The sequence below is a fragment of the Sceloporus occidentalis genome, unplaced genomic scaffold, assembly GCF_023333645.1.
Source record: "Sceloporus occidentalis isolate IW3139 unplaced genomic scaffold, rSceOcc1.0.p SCAF_4, whole genome shotgun sequence".
NCBI classification, from domain to species: domain Eukaryota; kingdom Metazoa; phylum Chordata; class Lepidosauria; order Squamata; family Phrynosomatidae; genus Sceloporus; species Sceloporus occidentalis.
Genome location: NW_028316984.1, coordinates 186,558,257 through 186,577,283, shown reverse-complemented (window position 1 = coordinate 186,577,283; position 19,027 = coordinate 186,558,257).

The window sequence follows — 19,027 nt, the reverse complement described above, 5'->3', positions numbered from 1 at the left end:
AACCATCTGCTTCCATCCACCCTAGTGCAGAATTTGGCATAGAATGTGCAACTGTGGTATAGAATGTGCAAATGTCATGGGCAAGGATTCAACAGTACAGCTCTCTCCAACTTGGCACCTTCCCAGATGTGTTGGACTGCCATCACCCCCCAGCCTGCATGGATCAGATTTGTGGTCTGATATATTTGGAGGATATCCTTTGAGAGAAAATGAGGCTAATAATTTCTGAGAAATCACTTAGGATCCAGAAGTCATATCTTTGTTTTGGCAGCATCAAATTTATTTTTAAAAGTTTGTAGTTTTCATTTTTTTCTTCAATTTTCTTAGGAGATATCAATAGCAATAGCAAGTACATTTCTATACCACTTATCAGTGCACTAAAGCACTCCCTAAGTGGTTTATAAATTGTAAGCTAATTGCCCTAACAATCTGGGAACTCATTTTAGCAACCTCAGAAGGATGCAAGCCTGAGTTGAGCTTGAGCCCTTTCTCTGGTATTGAACTCGCAACCTTATGGTTTGTGAATGAGTGGCTGCAGTACATGCATTTAACCACTGCACCACCAGGGTTCATATAGATGACTTGTTATTACCACTCAAATGAAAAATCCTGTCTAAGCAAGTAGGTCTTAGCCTGCATTCTGACCTCCCTAGGCAGAGAGATCCAGAATAGCCACGGAAAAGGCCCTCTCTCGTGTCCCCACCAACCATGTTTGTGATGATGGCAGGATGGAGAGAAGGGCCTCCCCAGGATCTCAGGGCCTGGGCCGGCTCATATAGGGAGATACAATGTGCCAAATAGCCTGGTTCTGAGCCATATAGGGCTTTATAGGTCAGCATCCAACACTTTGAATTGTTCCTGGAAACAGACTGGCTGCTTGTGGAGCTGTTTCAACAGGGGCATTGTGTGATCTCTATGGCACGTTACAGACGGGACCAAGAGGCGTCGTTGTCGCACTGTGATTACGCGCGAGGGGCGGCGCTTCCTGACGTGCCTTGCCCCTCGCGTGCATTGAGTGCATTAAAATGGCGGCACCCTATACAGATGGGTGCCGCCATTTTGACATCGCGGACGCTCAGCGTCCTGACGTCGCGCCCCGGAAGAGACACCGCGAGTGCGCGCGTTGGCACTTGCGGCGTCTCTTCTGGGTTGCCGGAAGGAGCGTGATTTTTGCGCTCCTTTTTTGCAGTATGGAGGAGTCGCGTGGTTTGGCTGCTGCGACTCCTCCACGCTGCAACCGGCAGTGGCCCGAGACCGCCCCCCCTTGGGCGGTCTGTAATGGGCCCATAACATCTTTTGCCCAAGAACATTTGCACTGATAGTCTAGCCCTTCTCAACTTCCTTGCTCACTCCTCCCTCCTGGAAATCCTTTCACATCCCAAAATTTGCCCCAGGATATGTTTTGCCTTATAAAAATGCCAGCCCACACACCACCAATTTGGTCTCGTTTGAGGTCAGACAGACACTCTGTTTGGATTTCACCTGACTCCTCAGCCTATGTTTATCCTACAGCAGCTAATGAGCTATTTTTCATCTCTCAGTGTCTCCCCAATTGGAGCTACGCATCTGGAACTGGTACAATATTGTCTTCTGCAAATCCCTCTAAGTAACTATCTGCTACCACCTTTACATCATTAGTTCTTGAATGTGTGCATGAGTGGGTGTCTCATGTGAATGGTGATTTCCTTTGGCTGTAAATAAAATTATGTTGAACCTGCACACTGGAGTCTTGATTCTTGGAACCATTATACATAGGCTTGATCCCTGCTTTAGTTGCCTGAGCCCTCTTGGCTGCTTTCCTCTAAGCTAATAAAATCCCCCTATTTGCATACTAAGTGTGGGTGCTCTTTTGGGATCCCTGAATTTTGAGTAACATCACCAAGGCCTAAATCCAGTTGCTAGTCCCAAGTGGAGTAGACCCATTGAATCAGGAGAGATTTATTTAATGATTGACTCACCCATACCCTCCAACTTTTCGCGGCGGAAAACCAGGACATCTGCGGCCAAGCAACATCAGTATATGGTTAAGAAGGCAAATGTTATTAGCGAGGAGGAACACGGGATGCCACAGGAGTTTGCTTTTGCCTGATTCTACAGGAGAGGGGAAGAGTGGGAAAGGATATGATTCCACTTGCTCCTCTCCTGTCTCTCCTGCTTTGAACTCCATTGAAATAAGTCATGGACAAAGGGGGAAAGTAGATGAAGGCAAGAAGAGTAATTTAAAAAGTAGCTTAAAAAGTGGGATGACAGAATATTAGTCAGAATTGTCTTTGTCCAATCAGGACAATTGGAGGCTAAACTCACCATTCATTAATTGATTTAGGATTGCTAATCTAGTTGAGACTAGCAACTGGATTAAGTTTATGGGTGGAAATTGTCTAGATGTTCAACCCTCCAGATGTTGAATTGCAGCTCCCAGCATTCCTCATCACTGGCATCATAGTCCAACAACATCTGGAAAGCCAATTTTCCCACTTCAGTTTAGGCCCAGGCCTATTATTTTGTAGATATTTCCCCCACCTTAAAACAAATAAACAAACAAACAAACAAACCATGAACACATTCTCAACTGTCTAAAAAATCTGGACCTTCAGAATTCAGAAAGAATTACTGAGAATATGCAATTTGGACATCCAAAATTTTTAAATGCTTAGTATTATTGTTATCATAACTATTTTTAAAATTCTTATTACACCTTGGCTGCATCTACACTGCAGAAACAATGCAGTTTGGCACCATTTTTGATGTCATGGCTCAATTCTATGAAATCCTGGGAAGAGGGAGCCATCAGGCAGACCCAGCAACATCAGGGACTGCCTGAAGGAAGAGGCCCCTCCCTCCTCAACTGTCATCTCAGCCTCAGAGGGAGCGATCAGGCAGACCCAGCAACATCGGGGACTGCCTGAAAGAAGAGGCCCCTCCCTCTTTATCTGTTATCTACCAGGACGCCGCCCGCCCACCTACCACCTGGGCATGAGCGGCCCATAGGACTCTGCCTTGCCGCCGGAGCAGCGTTTTTCGAAGGGGAGGGGCCGGTGGGAGCGGCTTTTTTAACCCAGCTCGCCGGTTTCCCTGCAGAGGACGCCATTCACGTCCCTATACCATCAGGGAGGAGTGCCAAGGACAGTTGTCTGGTGCCGCTGTTGCGGATTCTCAGGAGGGAGGGAGACTGAGGAGAGGGTGTGTAGCTAGTATTGTCAGGAGATTGTTGTCCTGATTGTTTTTTCTCCTGTGTATTGTGTATCGTATTTTTAGACTGTTTTATTGATTTTGATTGGATTTAACGACGGATTTTAATGATGTATAGTAGTGTATGGTTTTATATGAGGGATTTTTTTTGCTGTTAATTCTTATTTATAATCTGTAACTTGTCCTGTAATGTATTTCTACTATTGTTTTGTAAACCGCTGTGATCGCAGGAATGGCGGTATATAAATAAAATTTCAATCAATCAATCAAACTATTGCACCAGAGCTGTCTGACAAAGAAGCCTAAATGTATCACAAAAGTACAGTTCTCAGAATTTCATAGCGTTGAGCCGTGGCAGTTAACGTGGTGTCAAACTATATTATTTCTGCAAAGTGGACAGCCCTCTCAAGCTGCTGCTGGACAGACTATTTACCCTCCAGTTTACGTCACCTGAAACTTTGCTGAGAACAGTTTTAGTAACCTGCTTCTGTGCTTGCAAGACATTTCAGTGTTATTAAATGTTAATTTTACTACTGTGACATTTTTCTTTCCACAGTCATTTCCCCTTGCTTTTTTGAACACATACATACAGAGGGGTTGTCCTCTGATATACTGCTGTTTATGTAACTATCAAAGCTTGCTTGGCTTGCATTGAGAGGAAACCTAAATTTAGAGCTGTCAAAATCAAAGCCTGAGTCAGAAAGGTCATTGTATCCTGTTTGGGCTACAACTAGGTTGGGGAAAACCTGCCTGAAGCATGCCTGGATTCCAGGCAGAGGCATGACAGCTATCGTTTGGAACTGTTGGAATCACCATGGAATGGGAGCAGAGGCGGGGGGGGGGGGGGGAAGATAATGAGAAGTGATGAAAAATCATTGGCAAATATAAAAGAGTCACTTAGCAAGGAAAGGGAATGTCAGAGTCTCTTCAGAATTGGGTGGCAACTGCCCTTATCATAAAAACACATTCATTACATTTGTACTCTGGAGAGCTGCCTGTGCTTAGAATGATAATGAACAAGTTCACCATCCCAGTTAAGCAGCTGATCACTTAAAAGAGTGGTAGGACTGACATCAGGGCATTTCTGAAATTTCTAGGATCACATACAGTGGGCCTTTGGTATCCATTAGGGGTTTGTTCCAGGACGCCCCGTGGATATCAAAACCCATGGATGCTCAAATCCCATTAAATACCAGTGGAATAGTGAAATGGCATCCCTTATATAAAATGGCAAAGTCATTTACTTTTGGAAATTTATATCTTTTTGGAGTATTTTCAAGCCATGGATAGTTGAATCAGAGGATAAAGAATCTGCCAATATGGAGGACTGGCTATTCCATTCTATTTCTAGGAGCATGGTATCTGCAATAAAATTGTCTTTTGAAGATCTACTGTATATATTCGACTATAAGGTGACCTCATGTATAAGTCGAGGGCAGATTTTGGGGCCAAAATTCTGGATTTTGATATGACCCATGAATAAGTCGGGGGTAAAACTTGGGGGCATGTAATGAAGGATGTAAATGACAAAGCAAAGGAAAACAACGCCAATAAACTTATAAAATTCCAGCAGGCATAACTATTTGTGTTCATAATAAAGTCTGGATGGATGAGAGAGTAAAAAGGGATCAGTGCTTCTTTCAACAGGCGATGGTTTATGTTTTAGAGTACAATACTTACACTGACCTGTAGATAGGTCGACTTAGGTTTTTTGGTTCAATTTTTTAACCTAAATTTTGAGACTTATACATGAGTATATACAGTAGGCTAGGACATTTGATATAGTTCCTGATTATTGTTATTGTGTGCCTTCAAGTCATTTCCGACTTGTGGTGACCCTAAGGTGAACCTATCATAGGGTTTTCTTGGCAAGATTTGTTCAGAGGGGATTTTGTCATTGCCTTTGCTGAGGCTGAGAGAGTGTGACTTGCCCAAAGTCACCTGGTAGGTTTCATGGTTGAACTGGGAATCAAACACTTGACTCCAGAGTTGTAGTCCAAAGCTCAAACTACCATTCTGGCTCAGCACCATTGCCTTATAGTTCTCAAAAAAAGTAACCTTTCCAAGCTCTGTTTTGGAGGAATCAATATATATATATAGTTGTAAATCACACTTTTACCCATTGGGATTGCTGAGTGGGGATTTGAACCCTAGTATCCAGAATCCAAGTCCAGCACTTAAACCAGGGACGTAGCCGGGGTGGGTGGGTTCTTGAGGTCCAGACCCCCCCCCCTTCCATTAGAAAAATGAATGGTGTGTGCTGCTGTGCCGCCGCACCCAAGCCCCATTATAATGGTGGCACTTAGTCTGGACCCCCCCTTCCTAAAATCCTAGCTACGTCCCTGCTTAGACCACCACACCAGAAAGTCTTTTAGTCAGAATAGCAGGGAAATGCTTTGAACACAGAAGTGACCTGCTGTTTGCAGTAGATGTAAACAGGAAAATTGATTTCTGAGAAGTTTCTGTTCAAATTTTTAAAGTCTGTTTTCCTTGATGCCATTCCAAGAGCTCTACAAAAACCTGTCAGGAAATTCTGTAAACGTGCCTAGTCTCTGATCTGGCTTGTGTCTGCATTTCCTTTAGATTACCAGGGCCGCATTCCCACTACGATTTAAAGCAAATTGCTGATCGGGTTATATGACCATTGCTCCCATTTGAAACTGGTTTTGATCCAACTGTACTCGGTTTCAATTGCGATGAAGTGAGACAAATGCAAAAAACATGCTCTTTCCTGACACTAGCTCTTTGGTGGTTCTTTTGAAAAGAATCAATTACCAAGCATATTCAACAAGTGGGAACGACGGATCTTCATCGCATCATTCTGGAGGGGTGGACTAATGGCAGAGGGGTGTTTACCATCTCGCCTCAGTTTTTGGTAGATCCACCATCCCCCCCCCCCCCCCCAAGTGCTGCCTTTGTGCTTGTGCTGTGACCTATGGTCGCATGATTTTTTAAAAAATAAATTTGATAGAAGATTCGATTGATTGATTTTGCAACTACTTGCAATCAGTGAGGCAAGTAGTTGCAAAATCAGTCAATCGAATCATATATATATGTATGTATGTATGTATGTACGTATAGCTCCCAGGCTAGCCTCCCAAGGCTGCCATTTACTTCACTGATGACACATAGATGATTGATGTGCATTTTGAAGTGGTGCAAACTATTGGGGACGACAATAGTGCCAAAACAGAAGCAATTACAAGGGGATAATGAAAAGATCCGCTTTCATAGTGGGAACGACAGACCTTTTGCAAATGATTTACCAACAGAGAGTGAAGGTGAATCGCAAACAGGTTTAAATGTAAGTGGGAATGAGCCCCAGGATGTTTTACTACATTGGTCTCTGGCTGAGCCACAAACACTCTCCTCAGTCTGGTGCATTACTGTCTTAGTCAATACAAACTAGGGATGAAAATAATATTTTTAAAAAATATTCAAAAAATTGTTGAAAAACATGTTTTTGGGGTGTCATGAAATCTTGATGAGAAGAAACCTAAACTGATGGGAATCTTCGCCGATCAGCACTTCTTCTGTGCAAAATTCACATGGGGTCCTTTTTGTTCTTGTTGCAGGAAATAGCATTTTTTTTTTTTGCATTGAAACAACTTTTTCTGTGCAGAAAATAACATTTCTATGCAGAATTCAAAGGTCTGGAAAATCATTAATTTGTAACACCTTTGAGACTAGCTGAAAGAAAGTTAGTAGTAGCATGAGCTTTTGTAGACTTCAGCCTCCTTCCTTAGATGCAGGTGAGGAAGTAGGTTGAATTCTATGAAGCCCATGCTGCCAATCTCCTTCTTTCAGTTAGTCTCAAAGGTGCTACAAGATCTCTTTGCATACTGATTTCTATGCAGAAATATTATTTCCGGTGCAGGAAAAGCTGTTTCCTGTGCAAAAAGCATATGTACACCAGCCAAAAAAAAGCCATGTTCAGCCCAGAGTATTCTCCTTCAGAGCTGCCCTGGATCCACTCTGCGAGTGCCATACACACTAGTGTGACAACCGACCCCTGAGTTACAGTGTCTTTGCTGGCTGGGGGATTCTGGGAGATGTAATGCAAAAATAATGTTTCCAAGCTCTGGATTTCTTTGCCCATGAACTATTGTAGCTGGGCTAGAGTTTTAAATAGCTTTTCATGTAATGTTTATTTATTTTATTTTACTTTTAAAAATCAAGAATTGATTATTTTAATCGAATAAATATATTTCCTCTTCCATTTCCTGGTTTGAGAATTATCAGCATGCAAACTCTTATGAACATTGGAAGATCATTCAGTGTTCTGTGATCTTCCAAACTCTTGAAAAGGCTGTCACCAGGTCCCTAAGGAGCATTGTATTTCCAAGAAAGCTCTTTTTTACAATGGGAAGTGACCTGGAACTCACGTCCTGCTTTGAAAACAGGGCTGCCCAGGGTAAGGCCCAAAAACATAGTGAAAATGCCCCACGTGCTTTCTAAAGGATATTTGGGGGCATTCTGGGGAAAAATATATTAGTTTTTACTTTTATGGATGCCCTAAGGCCCAAATGTAACCTACAGGATGTATTTTACCAACAGTTGGTGTGAAGACTGGTGTAAAGACTATGCAAATGTTATCAGTCATTCAGAGTTTCTGATATTGAGTTTTGTAAGGCTTTGTAGCCTAAACAGTACTGGTATCCAAGTTAACTGGAGAACGTAGCTTTGGAGAAACAAGGTTACTCCATCACAGGAAAAATCTGGACATTCTTCTGGAAAGATTCATTCTTTTCCCATTAACTCATTCACATATCTTCCCCTCCCCAGCCATGGGGTCTTTGTAGGCAGAAGGAATAATTCATCAATTTCAGCTTTCTGTTTAATGATCAACAACAGAAGTCAGAGCTGGTGCTAAGCTGTGGGGAGGCCAATAGGCCTTATACATGAGCAGTTTTTCTTTTGTTTTTCAATTCACCCAGGTCAAATAGTTTTAAGTCACGCTACTGGATTCTTGCATAGTAATCATCCCTACGGGGGTTGCTGCTACTTGAGGTAGTTGGGAAATGCCCACAGTTTCTGTGATGCATGTTATTTCTCATGAATATTATCCAATGGGTATTATGAAGATCATCTAATTCCTAAATGCTCTTGTTGTGTAAGGTGTTGAAGTAAAAGTGCATATATAAAAAATGTGAACCCCATTTGAGTTAGGAATGAGATTGGCAGCACAGTCCCATGCATGTCTACTCAGAAGAAAGGAGCATGGACTGCAGAGGAACGTGCTCCCCGTCAACAGAATTTCACAATGCATATCTATGGCCCTGTCTGCACCAGCCAAATAAAATGCCCCCCCTCCCCACAATTTCCACTGTGATCAGTCTGACTGATGCAGGGTGCAGTCCCTGGTTCTGGTGTGATCTGCCCAGATTATATCCGTCCAGTTCAGTACTGAACCCGAGGACTAGCCTCCTAAACATGGTTTTTAAAAAATAATCACCTTTTGCTCCAGCTCTTTCCAGAAAATCCAAAGCCCTCCAATGAAACACTGGGATTACAATGTTTACAATACATCCTATTGTGCCACTCATCACCATTGCTGCTAGTGCATATCACTCGCAATAAGGTTAGGGAATGCCCAGCCATGTAATTGACCCTGGGCACTTTGTTCTGACCTTGGAGTGAGTAACACACAGCAGCGGCTCTGGGTGGCACAGTGGGAGACATGTGTGAACCACCATCCAGCATCACAACAGAGTGCCCAAGATAACAGGGGGACATCTGGAAACTATGCCCTATGAGGAGAGACTTAGGGGGCTGGGTATGTTTAGCCTGGAGAAGAGATGGTTGAGAGGTGAAATGATAGCCCTATTTAATTATTTGAAGGGGTTTCATTTTGAGGATTGTTTTCTGCAGTTCCAGAAAATAGGACTCAGAGCAATGGATGCAAGCTACAGGAAATGATATTCCACCTAAACATTAGGTTTAACTTCCTGACAGAAAGAGCTGTTAAACAGTGGAACACACCCCCTCAGAGGCTGGTGTAGTCTTCTTCTTTGGAGGTTTTTAAATAGAGGCAGGATGGCCATCTGTCGGGTGGTATTTGATTGTGTGTTCCTGCATGGCAGAGGGTTGGCTGTTCCTGGTGGTCTCTTCCAATTCAATGATTCTATTATTGGGATAGCCTTGGGGCCAAAATGCTCTGGGCTGCTCCTGGTGTTTTCACATGCAGTCCTACTAAGGACTCTAGGATATCACAGAATCATAGAATCATAGAGTTGGAAGAGACCGCAAGGGCCATCCAGGCCAACCCCCCGCCATGCAGGAAATCTCAATCAAAGCATCCCTGACAGATGGCCATCCAGCCTCTGTTTAAAGACCTCTAAGGAACGAGATTCACCCAAGGGAGTGTGTTCCACTGTCAAACAGCCCTCACTGTCAGGACATTCCTCCTAATGTTGAGGTGGAATCTCTTTTCCTGCAGCTTGCATCCATTGTTCCGGGTCCTAGTCTCTGGAGTAGCAGAAAACAAGTTTGCTCCCTCCTCAGTATAACATCCCTTCAAATATTTAAACAGGGCTATCATATCACCTCTTAACCTTCTCTTCTCCAGGCTAAACATCCCCAGCTCCCTAAGTCGTTCCTCATAGGGCATGGTTTCCAAACCTTTCACCATTTTAGTCGTCCTCCTTTTGACACGCTCCAATTTCTCAATGTCCTTTTTGAATTGTGGTACCCAGAACATTATTCCAGGTAGGGCCTAATAGAATACTGCTCATACACTGAGGACAGGGTCCTGCTTTTTTTAAAAAAATATTATTATCATTAGTTCTTGTGGTAGGGCATTTCTGAGCTGCACAGAAACCAAAGTCTGTCAGCCAAGTTCACAATGAGGACTAAGCACTTGGACTACCAATGGCCTTTTCCTTGGTCATTACTAGAATTCATGCATTTTGTGGACAAACCACCCAGTTCCTTTTACAGTGCTTCTTCCTCATTTGTGAAATGAGCTTTTGTTGACCTGCATGGATTCCTGTTTTTTGAAGGTTAGTTAATGTTTTGTCCACAGTCAGAAAAGTGGAAATTACAACATAGTGTATTTTATTTTTTTGGTTGGGCTCTGCTTTGGGACTTTACAGAGCCACAGAACACTGGGGGTTGGGCAACACCACAGAGGGATAAAACTAATGTTGCTTAGAGCTATTTCCTTAACAGTTGTCCTGAAAGCAAGTGATGCAATTGTTAATTGTGAACACTCATTCTGTTGAGTGATGTGGAAACTCACTAGTTGCCAGGGAAAGGTATTAAAAGCACCCTTTGTTAAAAAGCCTGTTGCAGCATGCTAATAGGGAATTCCATTAAAGCAGATGAGATCAGTCCTGATCACGATAGTTTTTAGAAAGAGTAAAAATCCCTGGCTTTTAATGTTTTTTACTGTGGGATTGTAGGTCTTACATCTGTTACTTGTGATTTTGAAACTTTGGTTTTAAAATTTGTTACCTGTTTTGGCACTGTTCTTTATGTGTCAAACACGTGCAGGAGCTCTGTTAGGTTTAAATTGTTTTTTTTTTTTAAAAAATAACACCAAGCACAACATTTTACTGAAATAAGTACTGATTATTGCTTATATAGTGGATCCTTGGTTTATTACAAGGAGCTCCCGTGGATATAAAAAACCGTGGATTCTCAAATCCCATCATATAGAATGGCATAGTAAAATGGTGCCCCTTGTATAAAATGAACAAGTCAAAAGTTTGCTATTTTGAATTTTTTAAAAAAATAATTGAGCCGTGGCTGGTTGAATCCATGGATACAGAATCCATGAATACGGAGGGCTGACTGTACAGCTCAGTTTGAGCATGCAAAGCTATCTTGACTTAAAGATGTGAAACCTTGTAGGAGTTTTGGCTTAGGTACTAGCCAATTCTATCAGCAGGAATGCATTTATTGTCTTTTCCAGTGAGTCTTTCTTTCTCATGATGTGATCAAAGTATGACAGCCTCAACTTCCAGGGAGATTTCAGGCTTGATCTGTTCTAGGACCCATATGGTGAAGGTACTCGCAAGTAATTTCCAACATCCCTAACTGAAAGGGTCTGAGATTTAGCATAGCTTCCAATGGCCTAATGTAGGTTCAGCTGGCCAGCCTTGCCAGTTAAGACTGTGCTCTAACAAGTAATGTTTGTTCTTTTATTTATTTCACCCCTTTTTCCCCAATATGGGACCCAAGGCAGCTCACCATTTAAGTTAACCAAACCAAACAAAAAATAAGCAAACACCCACCCACACCCAAACCCAGGTTAAGCAATGGATGGTACAAAAGTTAACAACAATTAAACATGCAGTCATAATAACAGTAAAGGTAAAGGTATTCCCTGTTGACAAGGTTGTCAAGTAGTGTCCGACCATAGGGGGCAATGCTCATCTCCGTTACTAAGCTGAAGAGCCAGCGTTATCAGAGACTACTACTCTGTGATCATGTGGCCAGCATGATTGTAAAGAACGCTGTTTGCCTTCCTACTAGAGTGGTATCTATTTATCTACTTGCATTTGCATGCTTTCGAACTGCTAGGTTGGCAGAAGCTGGGACTAGTAATGGGAACTCACCGCTTCATGTGGCACCTGGGCCTCGAACTGTCAATCTGCTGATCTTCCAATCAACAGAGTCAGCGTCTTAATCACTTGAGCCACATTTATTAATTAAAAACAATCTATTAATTAAAAACAATTTTCAAAAGACAGTTAAAATGTTGGCTGGAATTAACTTGAGTAGTTATGATACGTAACCACCATAGTTACATAACTATGCAGTTATGTATAGCCTTGTGTATAGCTGATTATGGATCCCGGCCTTATTGCCCCAATTGGTACATACCGGGCAGCATCTGGTGACATCAGCAAGGGTCTGTTCCCCTGTTGCTCAGGAAGCAGCCAAATGATGTTTCCTCCCGCTCTTGTGAGCAGTCTCTGTTGCATTCTCCCCCTTGCACCAGAAATCACTCATGCGGGAGTGGTTTGGTATTGGAAGCATCAGTCAGTTACTCCCTGGTCAACAGGGGAACAGACTCCTGTCAATTGCAGCTGCTACTGCTTTGTAAGTGGCAAGTGGGGGACGTTCATGATCCCCTAAGCTAGAGAATACATAAGAATCATGAATTAGAAACAGTCACAAATGCGTAACTCCATGCTAAGCATTTCTAACTGCCCAAGTGAATTCCAGCCATTACAATTATGATACAAATACAAATTTAATGTACCACAGTTAAAAACCTTTCTCCAGCAGACAGTTAATATTCAAAGGCCAGAGTAAATTGAAATATTTTTGTCTGCCAATAAAAAGAGCATTGAAGTGGGGCCAACTTAATTTTCTGTAGCAGGAAATTCCACCTTCAGGGAGCAGCCACCAAAAAGGCCCTCTCTCATTTCCTCACCAAATATGCCTATGATGGTGGCCAGACCAACTGAAAGTTCTCCCTCAAGGATCTTAAAGAGTGGGCCAGCTCATATACCTACAAAAAGTTAGCCACATGAGACTGCAAGAACGATACCCAAATTGAAAAGGAAACACCAAAACTCAGCTAGTACCAGCAACAATAGAAGTGTGTGCAATTGCAAATAAAATCACATTTTCATCTGGCATTAAAAAAAATATCAAGGTTGATGCCAAGCGAGCTTTTCTGTGGATAACCTAATAAGAATGCGATAGGATTAGATCAAAAGTCTCTTGTTTCCCTCAGCAATTCATGAGACTGCTCTACAGGACTCTCAAACAGGGACCGAACATTTTTGCTCCAGGGTGAACGCTTCCATTAGCAATGCAAAGGGGGATTCTTGTAACCTTAGTGCAAAATGTAGTTATTCTAAGCCCACCATCTCAGCCGGGGGAGAGGAAGTGGAGGAAGTTTCCTAGGCATTCTTCTTAAGTCCGTCCCCCATCCTCCTGGCAACTTCTTCTGAGCTTGTGTCCCTATATGGGCTGCTAGCTAGTTCTTAGCCTCCCCATAAGAACAAAAAGTTAATCTAAGGCTGCATCCAATCCAGTTTGATACCACTTTTTGGTTCCATCCTATGGGATTCTGAGAATTGTAGTTTGTTGGGGGCACCAGGCCTCTTTGACAGAGAAGGCTAAATATTTCAGAAAACTACAGTTCCCAGAATTCCATACTTAAGCTAGGGCAGTAAAAGTAGTCTCAAAATGGGTTATTTCTGCAGAGTGGATGCAGCCAAAGATGTAATGTAGGGAAGAGGGAAGTATATCCCTTGGACTATGTATGGACCCCTTATTTCTTTTTTTGGAAACTTCTGGAGCTCCCAAGATTTTCCATACCCTCCAACTTTCCTGATTTGGCTGGGACACACCCAATAATTCTGTGTCATCCTATTTTTTTCTGCTGCTTTTAAAATGCCCCAATTTATCTCTGCTCCTCTCTCTTTGTCCCCAGCTTCCTTTAATTGCTGAGAATTGAGTTCAAAGTGCAGAGGTAATTTTCACTCAAGTATCTCAGCAAGGAGAGAGGAAAGAAGAGGATAAAATCTTGCTCTTCCCAGTAAGCTCAGGCATAGAATCACAGAATTGTAGAGTTGGAAGAGACCACAAGGGCCATCCAGTCCAACCCCCTGCCATGCAGGCAAAAGCAAATTGCTACAGCATCTCCTAGATGGTGTGTTGTTCATTGCTAAAAACTGTTGCCTTGACCACACTCTTCAGTTGCCAGGCCACACATGTCTCAGCTTTCATCTGTGAAACGTTGGAGAGCATGAGATCCCAAATCCCAGATTTCAGGTGGTGGGGTCTTTTTCACTAAAACAGATGTTGCAAAATGCAGTAGTTTTGCTCCCCACCCACAATGCCAAAATTGTCTGACAACTGTCTGAAAGCCAAACTAGAAGTGATGTCACATCCTCCAGGGATGTGTGTGTATTTATGAACTGCTCCCCCCTCAACCCACTGCAGTTGCCCATCTAGAGCTAACACTTGTATACAAGCACAGAGGGCTGCATGAGACAAGGAACAAGATGGCACGACTTCCTCTTCCATGTACAAAGGCTGACTGGGTTGTCATTTGCTCAGTACCAGTCATATGACAGCATTCTTCACTGTCCTTGAGGGCAGTTGGCTTGCTACAGAATCACTGTACAGGCCATGAGACACACTTCTGTTCTGCAGCAGCTTATCAACACATACATCTTAAAAGAGTTGTTCTTTTTTGCGTGGCACCTTCCTCTACTCCACAGCCAACTCTGTTGTCCTCTCTCAAGATCTAGGCAACTGCTTCACACTATCTAATGGTGGACCAGCCCTGTATATGCATGTGCACACACACACACTAAAGGGAGGGGGATTGTTAGCATACCCTACACCCCATATGCTGCATATGACTTTTCATATTTTGATATCTAGAGCCAGGCATGTTTTAAGAAGTCACAATAACCTTTGGAACACTAGGAAATTTCATATGGGAAAGGCATGTTGACCCAAAGAAATGTGATGGGTCTAGATAATACCATAATAAACACAGAATGGATTGTTGATTACTCCATTCAACCCCCCCAAGGATTTCCACATATCCTCTTGCACTGGAAACAAAGGCCCTTTACAAACGGGCCTTTGCGGCGCCCCCATCACGTGCTAGGGATTGGCCGAGGACCTAGCGTCCACACCGGCCTCACCCCTAGCACGTGACGGGGGTGTAAAAATGGCAGCACCCTATACACACGGGCGCCGCCATTTTTATGTGCCGGACACATAGCGTCCGCACGTTGCACCCTGGATATGACACCGCAAGTGCGCGAGTAGCGCCTCACGGCGTCCCATCCAGGGCGCAAGAAGAAGTGCCATTTTGGGGTTTGGCTGGTGCATCTCCCTCACAGAGCAACCGGCAGCGGCGCGAGACTGCCCATTTTGGGCAGTTTGTAAAGCGCCAAAGGTGGCCTCATTGCACTAAGGTGAGTAAGACCATATCTCCTACCCTGCTGTTTTCTCACTCAATTTCGCTATCCATCTATCTTGAGCTTGTCCTAGGAAATTATCGTATGCATAAATAAAGCGACTTACCCCTGCTAGGATACAGTCGCTTACGGGACGCAGTTGGGAATTATCGTATGAAAAATTCCACCAATGCCACCAGGCAACTGTATGTCAGCTGCATCCTGCCTTCCAGCTGCGCTCAGCCGGCCAATTTGCAAACATGGCATTTGCAAATCAGCTGGCTGAGGGCAGCTGGGAGCCAGGATGGAGCTGGAATACAGTTGCCCAGCAGCGTTGGCAGCATTTTTTCATGCTATAATTCCCGATTGCATCCTGTAAGTGACTGTATCCCAGCAGGGGTAAGTCACTTTATTTCTGCATGAGATAATCTCCCTAGTTGCAATCACTGTTTTGTTAATCCTAAAACCATCTACCAAAATTGCCCTTTTGTCAGCTCCATGGGAAAGCAATCAAACTCTTTATACTTTGTGTGGGAACATTAAATACCTCTCAAAGGTACCAAACAGGGAATAAATATGCAACCCACACATGGTCACTCTGCACATACAGCTGTCACTTACCGGAGCTCTGTCCAAGTGTCCAGAGCTTCCTCTTCCTGTATTGCTCTCCTCCATCATCTGAGCCATACCCAACTTTCCATGGCTTCCTCTTCAGGACTGCTAAGTATCACCCTTTCTAAAACCTGAGTCACCGCTATCCAATTTTCCAAATCTCTACTTCAGTTAGCCTCTTCAGACTGAACTGGTACTGTATGTTTTTTTTTTCACTCTTGCATATTTATAAACAAAACCTTCTTTATTCAGCAAACCTAGAGTTCCCCTGCAGTTAGTACTGATATACATAGATGAAAATGATCCCATTTACACATTTCTTTCAAGCCTCCTTTGAACTAAGCAATTCTTCCAATATTTAAGGGGATACTGACACAGTTAGTGAGGACCCCAAGCCCCCTCCTTTTTCAGGTAACAGAATGTTCTTTTCTCACAGCTGACCTAGACATAAAAATAATAATACCCAGGGATTGTTTTTCTTCTAGTTACTTGGCAGCAGTGGCTAGAAGAATGGGAACGGGAAACAGTAAGGGTCTCTTGTCCACGTAGCCTTCATGAACTAGTCACAACTTTGTATATGCAGTTCCTAAAGGAAGGCATTTTATTTCCCCTCTGAAGTCTTCAGTTACATAAGAAGCACTTCAAAAATTAACCCATTGGAAAGGTTAATGTTCTCCAATCAAGTAATTATAAAACACAATAAAGCAAACATTTGTGACAATGGGGAGGAAATCCATCTTTACCAATTGCATGAGTAAAAATGGGATCAGAGGCCTCCTGATAGTCCACATTCCCCTCTGTTCTAGTTCTAGGACTCTTAACACTCTTGACCTGTTTCTTCCCTCGCAAACAGTAATTGTATTGCCAACAACATAAATTAATTCTGTACTTAACATTATTACGATCATCGGAAGGGCAACGCTGCTCCTGCCTGAGAACAGGGTGTCCACATTCTGACTGACTGCATTTGTTTTCAATACAGCTTTTCAGCTTCATAAAAATTTGCTCTTGACAGCAGGTTAGAGGGCTTTTGAAATGGATTGCATTAAGAATCTGAGAATCTCTTGAACAGCACCAGAAATCTAAAATGCTTGATGTTTCGCTTTCTGCTTGTTATTTTATAAATGTGGATTTACATGACTGTGAAAAAAAGAAGAAGCAAATCTAGCTTTTGGAAGTTAGTTGAACCCTTTCCAGACAAAATTATATATCTGGGGTATTTTTTTCCTGAGAACAAATCCATCCATCCATCCATCCATCCATCCATCCATCCATCCACTTATCCACTCCTTTATTTATAACCTGCCTTTTAACCAGACTGGGATCCAAGGTGGCTTACAAAACAGCAGAAGATACAATAAAAAGTGTTGTTTTCAGAGGGGATTTGCCATTACCATCCTGAGGCTGAGAAAGTGTGACTTGCCCAAGGTCACCCAGTGCATTTCATGGCTGAGTAGGGTCTCCAGAGTAATATTTTAAAAAAAACATAGACAATCAAGATTAAAACAGTATTAAATAGTAACAGAATTAAAACCAAAGGTTAAAAACAATACAGCACCATAAAAAGCCCTTATCTTGTTAGAAATCAATTTCCAAAAGCTTGTAGGAAAAGAAAGATCTTAATCTGTCCAAAAAAAAAAAAAAAAAAAAGACAACAAAAAGGAGCCATCCTAGCTTCCTTGAGAAGGAATTTCCAAAACATGGGAGCAGCCACAGAGAAGGCCTTCTCCTATGTTCCCTCCAACCAGGCTTGTGAAGGTGGTGGGATAGAGAGAAGGCCTCCCCTGCAGTACTTGAATCATAGAATCATAGAGTTGGAAGAGACTGCAAGGGCCATCCAATCCAACCCCTTTCTGTGCAGGAAATCTCAATCAAAGCCATCCAGCCTCTGCTTAAAGACCTCTAAGGAAGGAGACTCCACTACACTCTGAGGGAGTGTGTTCCTCTGTCGAACAGCCCTTACTGTCAGGAAGTTCTTCCTAAAGTTGAAGTGGAATCTCTTTTCCTGTAGCTTGCATCCATTGCTCTGGGTCCTGTTCTCTGGAGCAGCAGAAAACAAGTTAACTCCCTCCTCAACTTGTTTTCTGCTGCTCCAGAGACTAGGAACACTGAAGAAGACTAGGAATACTTAAAGCTCAGGCAGACTTGAATAGAACAGCTGTTGTTGCTGATGTGTGCCTTCAAGTTCTTTCTGACTTATGGAGACCTAAAATGAACCAATCACATTTTTTATTTTTAAGATTTATTCATAGCTTTTGTGGTTTTTTCAGGCTATGTGGCCATGTTCTAGAAGAGTTTATTCCTGACATTTCACCAGGATCTGATTGCCATTAACTTCCACTGATGATGAGAGGTATGGCCCTTCAAATACCCTGAGCCATAAATCTCATGCTATGCCCCTTCCTCTGAGAGCCCGCGTGGCATAGTGGTTTGAGCTGACTACAACTCTGGAGACCAAGGTTTGACCTTGGACAAGTCACATGTTCTCAGCCTCAGAGGCAAGCAATGGCAAACAAATTTTGCCAAGAAAACCCCATGATAGGATTCCCTTAGGCCAGGTCATCATAAGTTGGAAACAACTTGAAGGCACACAACAACAACAAGAAGAAGACACCAACAAGGTTCCAGCAAATGTGTGGCATACAGCAGCCTCCCCAACTTGGTATCCACATGATAGCCAGGGTAATGGGAGTTGTAGTGTGACATATCTGAAGGGCAACAGACTGGGGGAGGATAGTACTGTGGAGGGAAAATCTTGCTATGTGAGAAAATAAAGTTTGCCACCTGTACTGATGTTACGGGCATTAGCCAGACTGAGGTGTCTACCCCTGAGGCTGAGTGCATGTGATTTGCCCAAAGTCACCCAGTAGGTTTCATGGCCCAGCTGGCAATTGAATTCTGGTCTCAGGAGTCATAGTCCAGCTCTCAAAACACTATGCCACATTGGCTCTCACCTGACTTGTCCCTCTGAACCATGCACCTTCGATAACTCCTTCAAAGTTCATACTCAAACCCAGAGTGCTTTTACCATGTCACTAATGCCTTCAGTTGTACTTACAGCAAAGCCACTAAAAGCAATAAGACTTGAGCTAGTCATCATTAACCTAAGTACCTATTCAGAGTATGATTAAGTCCAAATCCAACCCTTTGTTGCTGTTGTGTGCCTCCAAGTCGTTTCTGACTTATGGCATCCCTAAGGCAAACCTATTATGAGGTTTTCTTGGCAAGATTTATTCAGAGGAGCTTTGCCTTTGCCTTTCTCAGAGGTTGAGAGAGTGCAGCTTGCCCAAGGTCTCCCAGTGGATTCCAGCTCACTTAAAGAATTAGAGCCATGGGTCTGATGG